The sequence below is a fragment of the Doryrhamphus excisus genome, chromosome 22 (assembly GCF_030265055.1).
Source record: "Doryrhamphus excisus isolate RoL2022-K1 chromosome 22, RoL_Dexc_1.0, whole genome shotgun sequence".
In the NCBI taxonomy this organism is placed as follows: Eukaryota; Metazoa; Chordata; class Actinopteri; order Syngnathiformes; family Syngnathidae; genus Doryrhamphus; species Doryrhamphus excisus.
The window spans coordinates 8,437,040-8,450,279 of record NC_080487.1 but is presented as its reverse complement, the minus strand read 5'-3'; positions in this window follow the sequence as shown (position 1 = coordinate 8,450,279).

Below are 13,240 nucleotides of genomic sequence, written 5' to 3'. Positions count from 1 at the left end.
GCCGCCATTTTAGAAGGCAGTTGATGCGGCTGGAGGGGCCCGGCAGAGGTGGGCAAACCTGTTTTTCATTCAGGTTTTCAGTTATTAGTGTGAGAAGACGAATTTATGAAATACAAAACGTGGGCTGCACAGCGCCGAGTGGTTAGCACGCAGGCCTCACAGCTAGGACACCCGAGTTCAATTCCACGCTCGGCCGTCTCTTTGTGGAGTTTGCATGTTCTCCCCGTGCATGCGTGGGTTTTCTCCGGGTACTCCGGTTTCCTCCCACATTCCAAAAACATGCTAGGTTAATTGGCGACTCCAAATTGTCCATAGGTATGAATGTGAGTGTGAATGGTTGTTTGTCTATATGTGCCCTGTGATTGGCTGGCGACCAGTCCAGGGTGTACCCCGCCTCTCACCCGAAGACAGCTCGGATAGGCTCCAGCACTCCCGCGACCCTCGTAAGGATAAGCGCTAGAAATTTTATGAATAAAAGGAGCTCCTGTATTGGATTGTGCAAGTGTACCTAATATTGTGAGCATGTATGGTTTCATTTTTATCAACACTCACACACTGGTGGCATCATCTTTGATTAGATTTATCTCCTTTGGGGAAAAGGCAAACCTGCCTCATCTTGGAGGGCAGGCATGTCAAAACACAAAGTCAATTCCTTCTCGCTTGTACACATGCAGCCCCAATCCAGTCTCCACTGAGTTGTGGTAAACAATAGCTTTGTATTCGTGTCATTACTAGCTTGTAAATTGCAAAGACCCCCGGGATGCCGCTTCTCATGTGCCTCTCATCATCAGTGTGGTTACTTTCAATTATGTGCTAATGAGTTTGGGTAACAAGAGGGTGAACACAAAGCGGTCATTTCCTGTTTGTCTGGGCTGGAAATGTATTTTTTTTTTGGTTCATATAAGGAGAGAAGAGGCAAATGAAACTTGGATATACTTTACAGTGGATTTACTGTTCTCAGGAACTACCTCAACACACAGCCATTATTGCAAAACTGGCAATATAAGTAGTACACCTCACAATAAGTGCTTGTGGGATCTCTGTGTGGAGGTGGCTTAAGGTAACTTATTGAAAGGTGTGTAGCATACTGTATATGCAAAAAAAAACAAACAAACAAGCAACCTCCATTGTGAAATAAGATAGGATAAGATGGGCACATAGCACACCACCGCAGACCTGCTGCAGATAGGTCACAGGTGGGCTCAGATGTTTATTTAGCTAGGAAGAGATATAAAAAGGTATAAAATGTAAATAGTCCCTGTGCTGCAGGTGGAGACCAGAGTGAGTCATTGAATGACTAGAACACTGTGGAGCTTCATGCTGGACTGCTGTCTCTGCTTCAGACTACGATCGACCGGAGGGGAGGACAACAAACGCACACACTTTAGACTTTTCATAGAGAGTCGTTAATTAAAACATGTTAGCGCTTATCGCTGGTGTTTCATCCTCACAATCGAGCGGCGACTCCATGCATGTTTAATGAAGCAAACGGGAATCCTAGTGAGAGAGCAAGCCACGCCCGTAAAAGATGGTGGAGAAAAAAAAAAGTCAGTCCTCTTAGGGAAAGAAATGCTGAATTAAAACCAAAAATATCCAAGGTGGCATGTACGTATAATAATAATAATACTGTCACACCCTGTGTAGGTTCCCACGTGACAGTTTGTCTATGTTCCCTCTCTGGGCTATAGTTTCAGTTTTGGATGCTCTTGTTTTGTATTTGACTTCCTGTGGTCCTGTTCTCCGCATCCTGGGGTCGAACCGTAAAGCCAAATTGACAAATAATCCCAGGACAAACTGCTCCTGAGGCCCTACACCTTTCCAGCATTACTTGGTCAGAACAGCAAGCAGGAAGTAACAATTGATCAGTGTACTGCTAGCTGTGTTTATTTTGTGCAAGTCACGGAGCAAAAGTGCTAGTCTGTGTAGCAATATAGAGTGTGCATACAAAGAGAGGGGTTGCTAATAGCCATTTCCCACCCGAAAAGTGAGCATAATAGCTATCATATGACTTGTGATGGTCTCTATAGCTATCGTCACAATATGTTCCTCGGTTATGTGGGAGTGTGTATGCGCTTGTTATGCAATGCACTTGAGCTTGAGTCAATGTTATCACGTTATATAAGCGTTTCAAACAACCTGAGTTGCTTACTTACGCCATTTCAATTTGGGGAGTTTAAATTTTAATTGTTTTTTAAGTGCTTTGGCTTGTCAGAGTGACCTCGCTGAGCCGTGAAGAAGTCGGCCCAAATAAAACACAAAACAAAATAGGTTCAAGCCCTCACTTGAAAGTTTGTATTGTCCTAAACTTTTGGAATAAGCCAAGTTCATCAGAGACTCTAAATCAGGGGTAACCATTACGCTGATCATAAGCTACTAGTCGATCATGAAGATAGTTAGGGTTGATCACAGAAACCTGACTTGGTCGATGTCATATGACATCAGTCAGGTAACATTATCCCCTCCTGATTAAGTGGTGAACAGATGTTACTGATAATAAAAGTAACCCGTCCACATGTATCAGCTAGTTATGTAGGGGAAAAAATGGAAATTGTTTGATGGCTTTGCATCGAGTCTTGAACTTCAATTTGAAACACTCACTTGGTGTAGTAAATTGACATTTGCCTTTGCACAAACATTCATTCATCAGCCCCCCCACCCTCACGCTCTCACTCCCCCTCTTCATCTGTCTCACTCCGTCACCTCCACTCCACACATTACGCACACATTTCCCATTTTGTCTCCTTTCATTTCTCGCTCCTCTTCCTGCTTGCTCTGTACCCCCCCGCCCCCCCACTCTCTCTCTCCCGAGGTCGACAACCCCTCCCTCTCTCACAAACACATCTGCGTCATTCTTGGCATGGAAATACGTCAGACCTATTTAATAAGCATCCTGGGGAGGGGGGGGGGCTAAAAGAGACAAGTGTGTGAGTATAGGGGGGAAGAAATGGGGACACCGGGTAAATGGAAGAAATATGGAGGTTGGTGCTGCTGCTTAAGATATGGAATGATCCATAGAATTATCTGTGTGACTCATTTCTCCGATTGCACCATAACAAGCTTCTCTCAATGACACCCAATTAGATCCTCACTGCCGATATGCAAGACAATCTGCATGCATTCATGATGAATATATGACCTTTTCATGTTTGATTTGTGCACACAGGACTGGGATAGAGACAGTCTGTGATGGTTTGTTTTTACCATGATATTAAAACTCCCACAGGTACCCAGTAGCTTCCTGGTGATTTCATTTGGAGCCCCAGAATTATACATAATAACATGTTTCATTTAAGAAATAAACTTACAATTTATTTCACTGAGGCTCAACTTGAGGAGGCCCACGTAAATGCAGTAAGGTAAGATACCTGAGCAGGGGTCAGTACACAAGAAGTCAGTCCAGAAAGGCAAAGGCATCCAAAAACGGTGAGTCTAAAAACCAGGCCCAAAACTGGGAATGCTAGGATGTGACATAGGAGTACATAGAACCTGCACCTGAGAGGAGGAACCAGATGGTATAAATAGGAAGCAAGTAGGTAATCAGAGGTGATGAGGAACACCTGTGCAGAATCAGGCAGGGGGCGGGAGCACCAAGATGAAGGATCACTGAATATTTGTATTTCTGTTTTTACCCCCTAAACCAGGGGTGACAAACTTATACATATATACACACACACACACACACACACACACATATATATGTATATATATATATTATATATATACATTATATACATATATACATATATTATTATATAAATATATATAAATAATATATGTATATAATGTATGTAATATATAATATATATATATATAAAACAGTATATATATATATATTATTATATATACTGTTTTATATATATATATATATTATATGTGTTATATATATTATATGTACATTATATACATATATTATTTATTTCATTATATATTAAATATATGTATAATATATATAAATAAATATTATATATTTATTATATATACACTGCTCACAAAAATTAAAGGAACACTTTTTTTATTGGCCCTGGCATGAATTGAATTAAACCTGTCTGATAATTTTCTGGTTGGTTAAGCAGCTGAGGGCCTCATTAATCAATTTCAGCTGTATTGGTGTTCATGGAATTAACAACAGGTGCACTTCAATGGCAACAATTAGAAAACCCTCAAAACAGGACTGGTTTTACATGTGGAGGTCATTTCAAGTTTCTCCCTCTTGATCTTTTTTGGCTGGTTTTCCACTCGTGCTGATTTTGGCTTGCATAATCATCTCTACTGGCAGTATGAGGCGATTCCTTAACCCTACAGAAGTTGCACAGGTTGTCCAACTTCTCCAGGATGGCACATCCACACGTGCTGCAGCAAGAAGGTTTAATGTGTCTCCCAGCACAATCTCCAGAACATGGAGGAGATTTCAGGAGACTGGTGGTTATTCTCGGAGAGCTGGACAGGGCCGTAGAAGGTCCTCAACCCCACAGCAGGACCGATACCTGCTCCTTTGTGCAAGGCGGAACAGGCTGAGCACTGCTCGTGCCCTACAGAATGACCTCCAGAGGAGCACTGGTGTGAATGTGTCTACCCAAACAATCAGGAACAGACTTCATGAAGGTGGCCTGAGGGCCCGACGTCCTGTAGTGGGCCCTGTGCTCACTGCCCAGCACCGTGGAGCTCGACTGGCATTTGCTCAAGAACACCAGAATTGGCAAGTCCGCCACTGGCGCCCTGTACTGAGCACCTGTGATAGACGTGAAAGAGTCTGGAGAAGACAAGGAGAACGTTATGCTGCCTGCAACGTCGTTCAACATGACAGGTTTGGTGGTGGGTCAGTGATGGTCTGGGGAGGCATGGCATCCATGGAGGGACGCACAGACTCTACTGCCTAGGAAATGGTGCTCTGACTGCCATAAGGTATCGAGATGAAATCCTTGAAACCATTAGGTTCATTGGCGACTGAATGTGAATGATTGTATGTCACCCGAAGGCTCCAGCATACCCCCGCTTTGAATGGATACATTTCCTGATATCAGTCAGTCATGAGGTTAATAACCTGATGATGCTCTTACATCATCACCATCAGCATCAGAGGGGCTCCACCAGGAAAGATGGAAAGATGGCTCAGGCATTTAACATGTCACTTATTCCAAGAAACGTCTATGTATCTTGCCAGGAAAAGCAGCACACAGGGAATTGGTAAAACATAACAGCGCTTATAAAAAGAATCTCTGAATTTGTCAGTAAATATGATTCATTTTTGACTCAAACCCATTCTTCACCTCCGCTTTTCACCATGAGACTACATTGCCTACATTTAGTAAATTCTCTGTATAGACATGCCTCTGTACATTTTTACGTTTCATGTCACATCTTTTACTAAAAAGCTGTGACTTACAACAGGAAGTGAAGCCATCTGTCGTTGGCTGCATATTCCAGCCTGGAACCCGTTCTAACAAGTTACTATAAATATCACAGGGCCTTTCAGTATGTGATGGAAACACATACATCTGTAGCGATTAGGCCGTGTGACATCCCTTAATGTTGTCATAAACAGTATGAGGTACACCTGCCCAGGCTCATGAGCTCATCGCAAATTCTGTCTTCACAAAGGATGGATTGACACTGTCAGAAAATATAGCAATAAATGTAATTCCTCTTTTCAGACATTTTCAATGATTGTCAGAGCAGCTTTCGACATCAGCAATAAAAGCTGGACCATGCTTTGAGGAGAAGGCCATCTGATCACCGGCTGCCACGGCAACCGGGGGATCCATGCCTAGCTGGTGGATTATATCGGCGGAGCGTGTCCAAGATCTCTCCGTGGTGACAAGTAAGACATTCATTCATTTTATACAGCTTATCCTCACGAGGGACGCAGGGGTGCTGGAGCCTATCCCAGCTGTCTTCGGGCAAGAGGTGGGGTACACCCTGGACTGGTCGCCAGCCAATGCTGGAGCCTATCCCAGCTGTCTTCAGGTGAGAGGAGGGGTACACCCTGGACTGGTCGCCAGCCAATGCTGGAGCCTATCCCAGCTGTCTTCGGGGAGAGGCGGGCTACACCCTGGACTGGTCGCCAGCCAATGCTGGAGCCTATCCCAGCTGTCTTCGGGCGAGAGGCAGGGAACACCCTGGACTGGTGGCCAGCCAATCACAGGGCACATATAGACAAACAACCATTCACACTCACATTCATACCTATGGAAAATTTGGAGTCGCCAATAAACCTAGCATGTTTTTGGAATGTGGGAGGAAACCGGAGTACCCGGAGAAAATCCACGCATGCACGGGGAGAACATGCAAACTCCACACTGCCGAGGGTGGAATTGAACTCGGGTCTCCTAGCTGTGAGGCCTGCGTGCTAACCACTCGTCCACTGTGCAGTCCACAAGTAAAACAGAAGAATGCAGTTCCTTGTAGAAAGGGAATCCAGACATTTCAATAGATAAACTTCATTGGCAAACAATGATTTATACACAGCATGGCAGCTGTAATCACTGTGCTGTGTTTATTCTGCAGTTGGAGTAAAAGTGAAGATCATCTATATGAGAGGAGTGCTCTGCTGTTTTAATGTATCTATTGCATAAAATGTTGAGAGGAGAGCTCTGAAGGTTTGTGATGTCATCGATGGGCCGCCTGTTGACTATACTGGTTCTACATGACTGACTCATTAGGCAGTGGTAATTGCATGTGCAGGCAATTAAAACAAACAGACACCTGGTCTATATGGAAACTCCTTGAAGTATTCCCATGCTAGAAATGTATTTGTGCTGACAGTCTGTAGCCACAGGCAAGAGCTTTATTGCCACATGAGTGGTGTGACCTTGAGGTTCTCATGTAGAAATGACACTTAGATGGCCATGGGTGAATGAGGCTGATCATTTAACACTGACCCCTTTGTCATTCCTGCTTGAGGAGGAGCCAATTTGCCAGTGTTTACATGGAACATTGTCCTGAAGACAGCATTGGACAGTTAATCGATGGAAAATGGTTTCATAGCGGCGCTATGGAGGAGATGCTAAATGAATAACTGTGTCATGTCTTTAGGTGGAAGACATTAATAATTCATATGTTTCATAAGTTAGTTAAAATGAAAGTAATAAATAGCTAAAAGTTCGAATAAATATTGTTAAAAATGCTAAGGTTAAAAAGTTTACAGAGTGAGACATCTTCACTAAAAAGTATCGTTTTGGGCCACTAGAGAGTGAGTGCTCTCGCATTTAGACAAGCTTCGTCGTTTTTCTCTCGGTGAAAAGCAGGCAAGCCTCAAGGCAGAAACAAAACGGGAAAACCTCATAAACACGCTGAAAGTTGCTCTAAACCAGGGGTCTCAAACTTGCGGCCCGTGGGCCAAATGTGGCCCGCGAGACGCTAGTTTGAGGCCCCCACCTTGATACCAAAGTTTAATGTTGAAATGACAGCTTAAAGCTGTGTGCACACCGGACACAATTAACATGATTTTGCCCCGCCCATACTGTTACCCTACCCTGTTACCCCGCCCTGTTTTGCTTTGGATTAGCAATGAAGCTAAAGGCTTATGACGCTGGGTACAAATAAATGCAGGAAATGATTTGGAATAAAACAGAAAATACACATCAAGAAAGCATCTCATCAAACATGTTGTTAAAGTTACGATGCTGCTCCCAGATGGAACTGAGTACTATGCTAACTTGCTAATTGGGTAAAATTATTAAGTTTCATTAATGTTCATGTTAAAGGTTAAATAACTGTTTATACTGTACATTTGAATCTGAAAAAAATAATTTCTCTACCAACTGTATGTGGTTTCTTACGTTTCCTGCTTTATTATTATTTTACTTATTTATTACTGATTGACTGATTTATTGTCTTTATTCTTAATTTGTTTTATTTTATCTTATTTTGTGTATAGAAAAATAAAAATTAAGATATTTGAGAACAGTGGAATGTTTTATCAGATATTTTGGTGGGGAAAACCCGAACCAAAGTACTGAAAAAGTGTAGGGTATAGCAGAAGCAAAAGCATTGAAGATAGTTTTTTCATTGATTTTTTTTCCAGTTTTTAATAAATGCGTTTTGGGATTTTTTTTGAAAACCTGATGTGGCCCGGCTTCACCCAGAACATAGCTCCGGTGGCCCCCAGGTAAATTGAGTTTGAGACCCCTGCTCTAAACGCTTGTTTCTTGGGAAATTATCGTCTTTGTAAGTATATTGGTGTATAAAGCACTTACATAGATGCATTTTCTATTTCAAAAGTTGTACTTGTTTTGTCAAGTTCGCTAACTTCATGCTACTGCTAGTTAGCATTTGCAGTGTGTTAGCTAACTGTTAGCTGATGCGTGTTTAGCCTGCAACATGAGCAGTATTGGAATTTATTTTATTTTTTCTGTATGTTTCAGTTACCATTTATGAGAAAACATCAAAGCTTCATAAAGCAAGAAAAGGAAGCCTTGTGTTTGGAATTTTCCGTTTGGTTGTCTAGCTGTCTAGCGGCATACAGACACATGTTGTGAGGACAGCACAAACTGTAATAACAAACTGAAGGGCAGAATGAATAATAAGTGATATTTTAGCTTTAGAAATGATTACTTAATAATAAAATTAAATACCCCAACTTCACAATCTTTTTGAATAAGTTACCCAACAAATCCATCAGATAGCGCTGTGGTGAAACAATAACCTCACATAACATTGTCTTCTTTGGATTGGATTTCTTTGCACTGTATGTATGACGTCTAAAGTGTGATGTATTACATTAATGTTTTATGTTTACATTAGACATTATTGGACCCTCAGTAAAGGTTGGCAAAGTGTAATCATTTCATGTTTCATCATCCATGCAGAAAGCTTCTTGCATATGTACATATGTAGGTGAACATGAACACTTATGGCAATGTGACCGCTGCATTTTTAATGTCAGCGATACAAAAAAAAAAACATGCATGATAATCACGCTTGTCTTTTCGGCTTGCATGCTGGCCCCCGAGCAGAGATAATTGTGAGCAAGTTGCTTTGGAATAAAAAGGCATGTTTGGCTGCTGGTGCTGTGCAGCGTCTTTCATGTTTACATAAGTGCAAGTGACAAGACCATTTGGCTGGAATGCGCTTTTGTCTACCCTCAGAACTCCTTGATTAATATTGTAGCATACCCTACAAAACGTCCAATACTGTATCACCTGTTTACTACGCATCTGGTTATTCTTTCTAATAAATAAAACACACCAGATCATCCAGATTTGTATCATCTTCATGTACATTTATTCAATTCTGAGGAAAGGTTTGCGGTTCTTGGATAGTCTAACACTCCTATAAATGGTCCACCCATCAAGTAACATTGACACAGAATTGAACCAGTGGCCTAAATACACTTAAATACACAGTATATGTTTTGACACAATTGAGGGAACACAACAGGAGGTTCTAACCGAGATTCAAATCTACATTGTATGACACAACAGCCTAAAACAGGGATGGGCAAACTGCGGCCCACGGGCCACATCAGGCCTGCCATGTGTCTTAATTCGGCCCACCGGGCATTTCTAAACACCCATATATTCCCACCGCAAGGCATGCTGGGTAGCTCTTTGTTGCAGCTGAACTACCCAGCATGCCTTGAGGGCATTTGGAAGTAACATTTTTAAGTTAAGTGTTATGGTTAGCGCTTAGCTGTTGATTTTTGTGATGCGTTAACTTGCCGTGAATGTGTTGTGTTTTTGTTTTGTTGATCCGTGAGCATTCTCTGGTCATTCATTCATTCATTCATTTTCTACTGCTTATCCTCACGAGGGTCGCGGGGGTGCTGGAGCCTATCCGAGCTGTCTTCGGGCGAGAGGCGGGGTACACCCTGGACTGGTCGCCAGCCAATCACAGGGCACATATAGACAAACAACCATGCACACTCACATTCATACCTATGGACAATTTGGAGTGGCCAATTAACCTAGCATGTTTTTGGAATGTGGGAGGAGAACATGCAAACTCCACACATACATTGCCGAGGATGGAATTGAACTGGGTCTCCTAGTTGTGAGGCAGTATGCCTTTATCTAACGTATTAGCATTTCAAGCTACAACAGTAACTGGCCTTCCCTGTCATAACGCCGGCACCCTGTGGGGGCATGACCCCCAGTTTGAACACCACTGTTGTATGCCATCACAGTCTTAATTTCTGTTATTCAGGTATATTGTTCATATACAATATATTGTATATTGTTCATATTGTAATGATGTCACTGCTCCACTTTACGTTAAAAATCATCATCTATTGAACACTTTATTTGGATGCTACTTTTTGGCCCACTTTCATCCATTTTAAGATATATTTGTCTGGGTGAAAATTGGGCCAGAACCTTCCCCTGAGCCTCTGCACGTCTACAGGAATGAGATTTATTACCCAGAATGCCCCATGGGGAATTGCCAACACCGACCTGTATAGGCGCAGTCAATACGGAGCATAATAGTACGAGGACAGGAGGGGAAAGTCACCGATATTTTGGATTGGATTGCACCTAGGCGGGTCTATAGGCTATACATATGGAAACATGTCAGACATTGCCTTTCTTGTGACAGTTAGCATGATGAATGTATTTTATGTTTGTTTACGTGACACCAACCATCAGTCATGGCGAGTCCACTTCATTTAAATTAAATCTGTTGATGGATAATCAATGAGTGATGAATGACGGTGTAGGTATTACATTTATGGCCGACATGAAGGTTGAATATAATACCATTACATATAGTGTGACATGTAGCATATATGTGGTTAGATGCTCAGTGTTATAGAGCTGACACATATCCAGCTATATATAGAACAACAGAAAATCATCGTTTACTGATAGTTGACACAAGTCATTGTAATAATCTCCCGTCTCATCTTGTTTACTCTTGCGGCTACAAGAGCCATTTAGCATCCGCTCACATTCCCTCAGAGCTGTTGTACAAAAAAAGCATGCTAACAGATGGTTGGTTTGTGTACATACAGCCCCATATGTAGGTCAGGTGTGCCACGGTGGCTGGTCGCCCTGGCAACTGGGAACCAAACAAGAGAGACTCGCAGACCATCTCGTTCCCTCGATTGCTGGTTATCCTTCAGATTATGTCCACCGCATCACATTAAGAGTGTGGAAATGAGTTCAGACGATGCACTGTGGACTGCGGAGATCAATAATCCAGCACACATCTGGCATCATCAGTGATGCATTTGCAATTAAAGCCATTAACCTAAAAAGAGTGTAATCCTGTACACGTTCCGGCCCCATCTGCAAGGGTACACCAGCCTTTAGATGTATATACTGTACGTGCACGACCTTGGGGCTTCACTGCATCAGAACGGGGTTCTCCCTGCCTGTCTTCCTTCATCACAATGGCGAGCGCACGTGAGTGGTTGCAGTGAGTTGATGGTGCATGCAGAATGCTGATGAGCTTCTTGGGCTGCTAAGAGAAAAAAAAACTGGAAACCTCTTTGCCTGCAAGATAGAGCTACACGGAAGGGAGTGAGAGAGAAAACAGATCTCCCCACGTTGTTCATCAATGTCAAAACGCCACCAAGCACGTGCGGGCGACCGTTGTTACACATGTAGGCCAAATTACCTCTGCATGTGTACGTGACTCTCACTCATTCATTCTTGTCCTTTCTTATCACATAATTCTGCATCCTCAGAGGCTTGCCATGTACACAAACACTTCTTCCTACATTTAGCTTCCCGCATAGATGGCGAATACAAACGGCCTTTGTCATCGCAGTGTCCCACTTTTAATGTCTGTCCAGGCTAATGAGGTGAAAAATTAGCTAGAGGCACACCAGGGAAGCTTTTACAGGAAACAACACGCAGAGCTTTATTTATTTATTTATTGTTTTGGAAGGAGATTAGGCATTGTGTATTTATACTCCACATAAAAGCCATTATTCAAAAGGTTATCAGTGATGATGGGTTGTTTTGAAGGTGAGAGACGCTTGATGTTTTCTCCAGGTTCTAATCAAGCAAAGGCGGGTTGAGTGCAGGCCAAAGGGACTTTATTGTAGACACAGATTTCATTTAAAAGGCATCTGATGCAAAACAAACATGCAAATGTCATCACGGTACTAAGTGTGCACCGTAAAGTCCAAACAGGCAGGAGTTCACTCTGTGCATTGGATCAGCGCCTAGTTGCTTTTATGGAGTGAGACCTCAGTCAGTCATACGGTCTCTAGCATACACACACACAGAGTGCAGCAAATATGTCTCGTGAGGAGTAATGCAAGGTCACAGAGGGAAATATACACAGCCCTTGTGTGGAAATATTAATGGGGACCTATTATGCTCATTTTCCGGCTCATACCTTTGTATTGAGTTGGGGTCTCTTATAGAGCAGCTACACACAATAACCCACATATAGAAAACTTTAGATTTTCCAGAATCTGCACCTATATTTCCTTTTTGATCTGTTTTAATTTATTCCACCCATGGCCCGCCTCTGGGCATGCCCACTTTGCTGTGATTGGTCACACGCCCAAAGTGCAAACCATATAAGGAAGTCCCGGCTCTCTGTGATCCAAACTTCTTTCAGGGCTCACTTCCAAATAAACCTCATTGTCTGAAACTTTGGCATCGTTTAACATGAGAATACAACATTCTAACTACATTTAAATAGGAAGAAGAAGAGAAGGAATTGATACATGAAAAATGGTGCACAATTACAATAATGATCTAAAACAAAATAACATATTGTGCTCGTGGCTGCACAGTGGTTAGCACGCAGGCCTCACAGCGAGGAGACCTGATCTCTGTGTGGAGTTTGCATGTTCTTCCCGTGCATGCGTGGGTTTTCTCCGGGTACTCCGGTTTCCTCCCACATTCCAAAAACTGCAGTAGACCAAAGAATGGAAAAGGCCAAATAACAACAATGAATAAGTGAAAACACAGTAATACTACAATATTACTTATGAACAATATACCTGAATAACAAAAATTAAGACTGTGATGGCATACAACAGTGGTGTTTAAACTGGGGGTCGTGCCCCCTCGGGGGACCGGCATTATGACAGGGGAGCCCGGTTACTGTTGTAGCTTGAAAATGCTAATACGTTAGATAAAGGCATACTGTAAATGAGAAAAGTCATTAGTATGACCAGAATGTGCCTGCACGGTGGAGAGTGGTTAGTGTGCAGGCCTCACAGCTAGGAGACCCAAGTTCAATTCCACCCTCAGCCATCTGTGTGGAGTTTGCATGTTCTCCTCCCACATTCAAAAAACATGCAAAGTTAATTGGCGAATCCAAATTGTCCATAAGTATG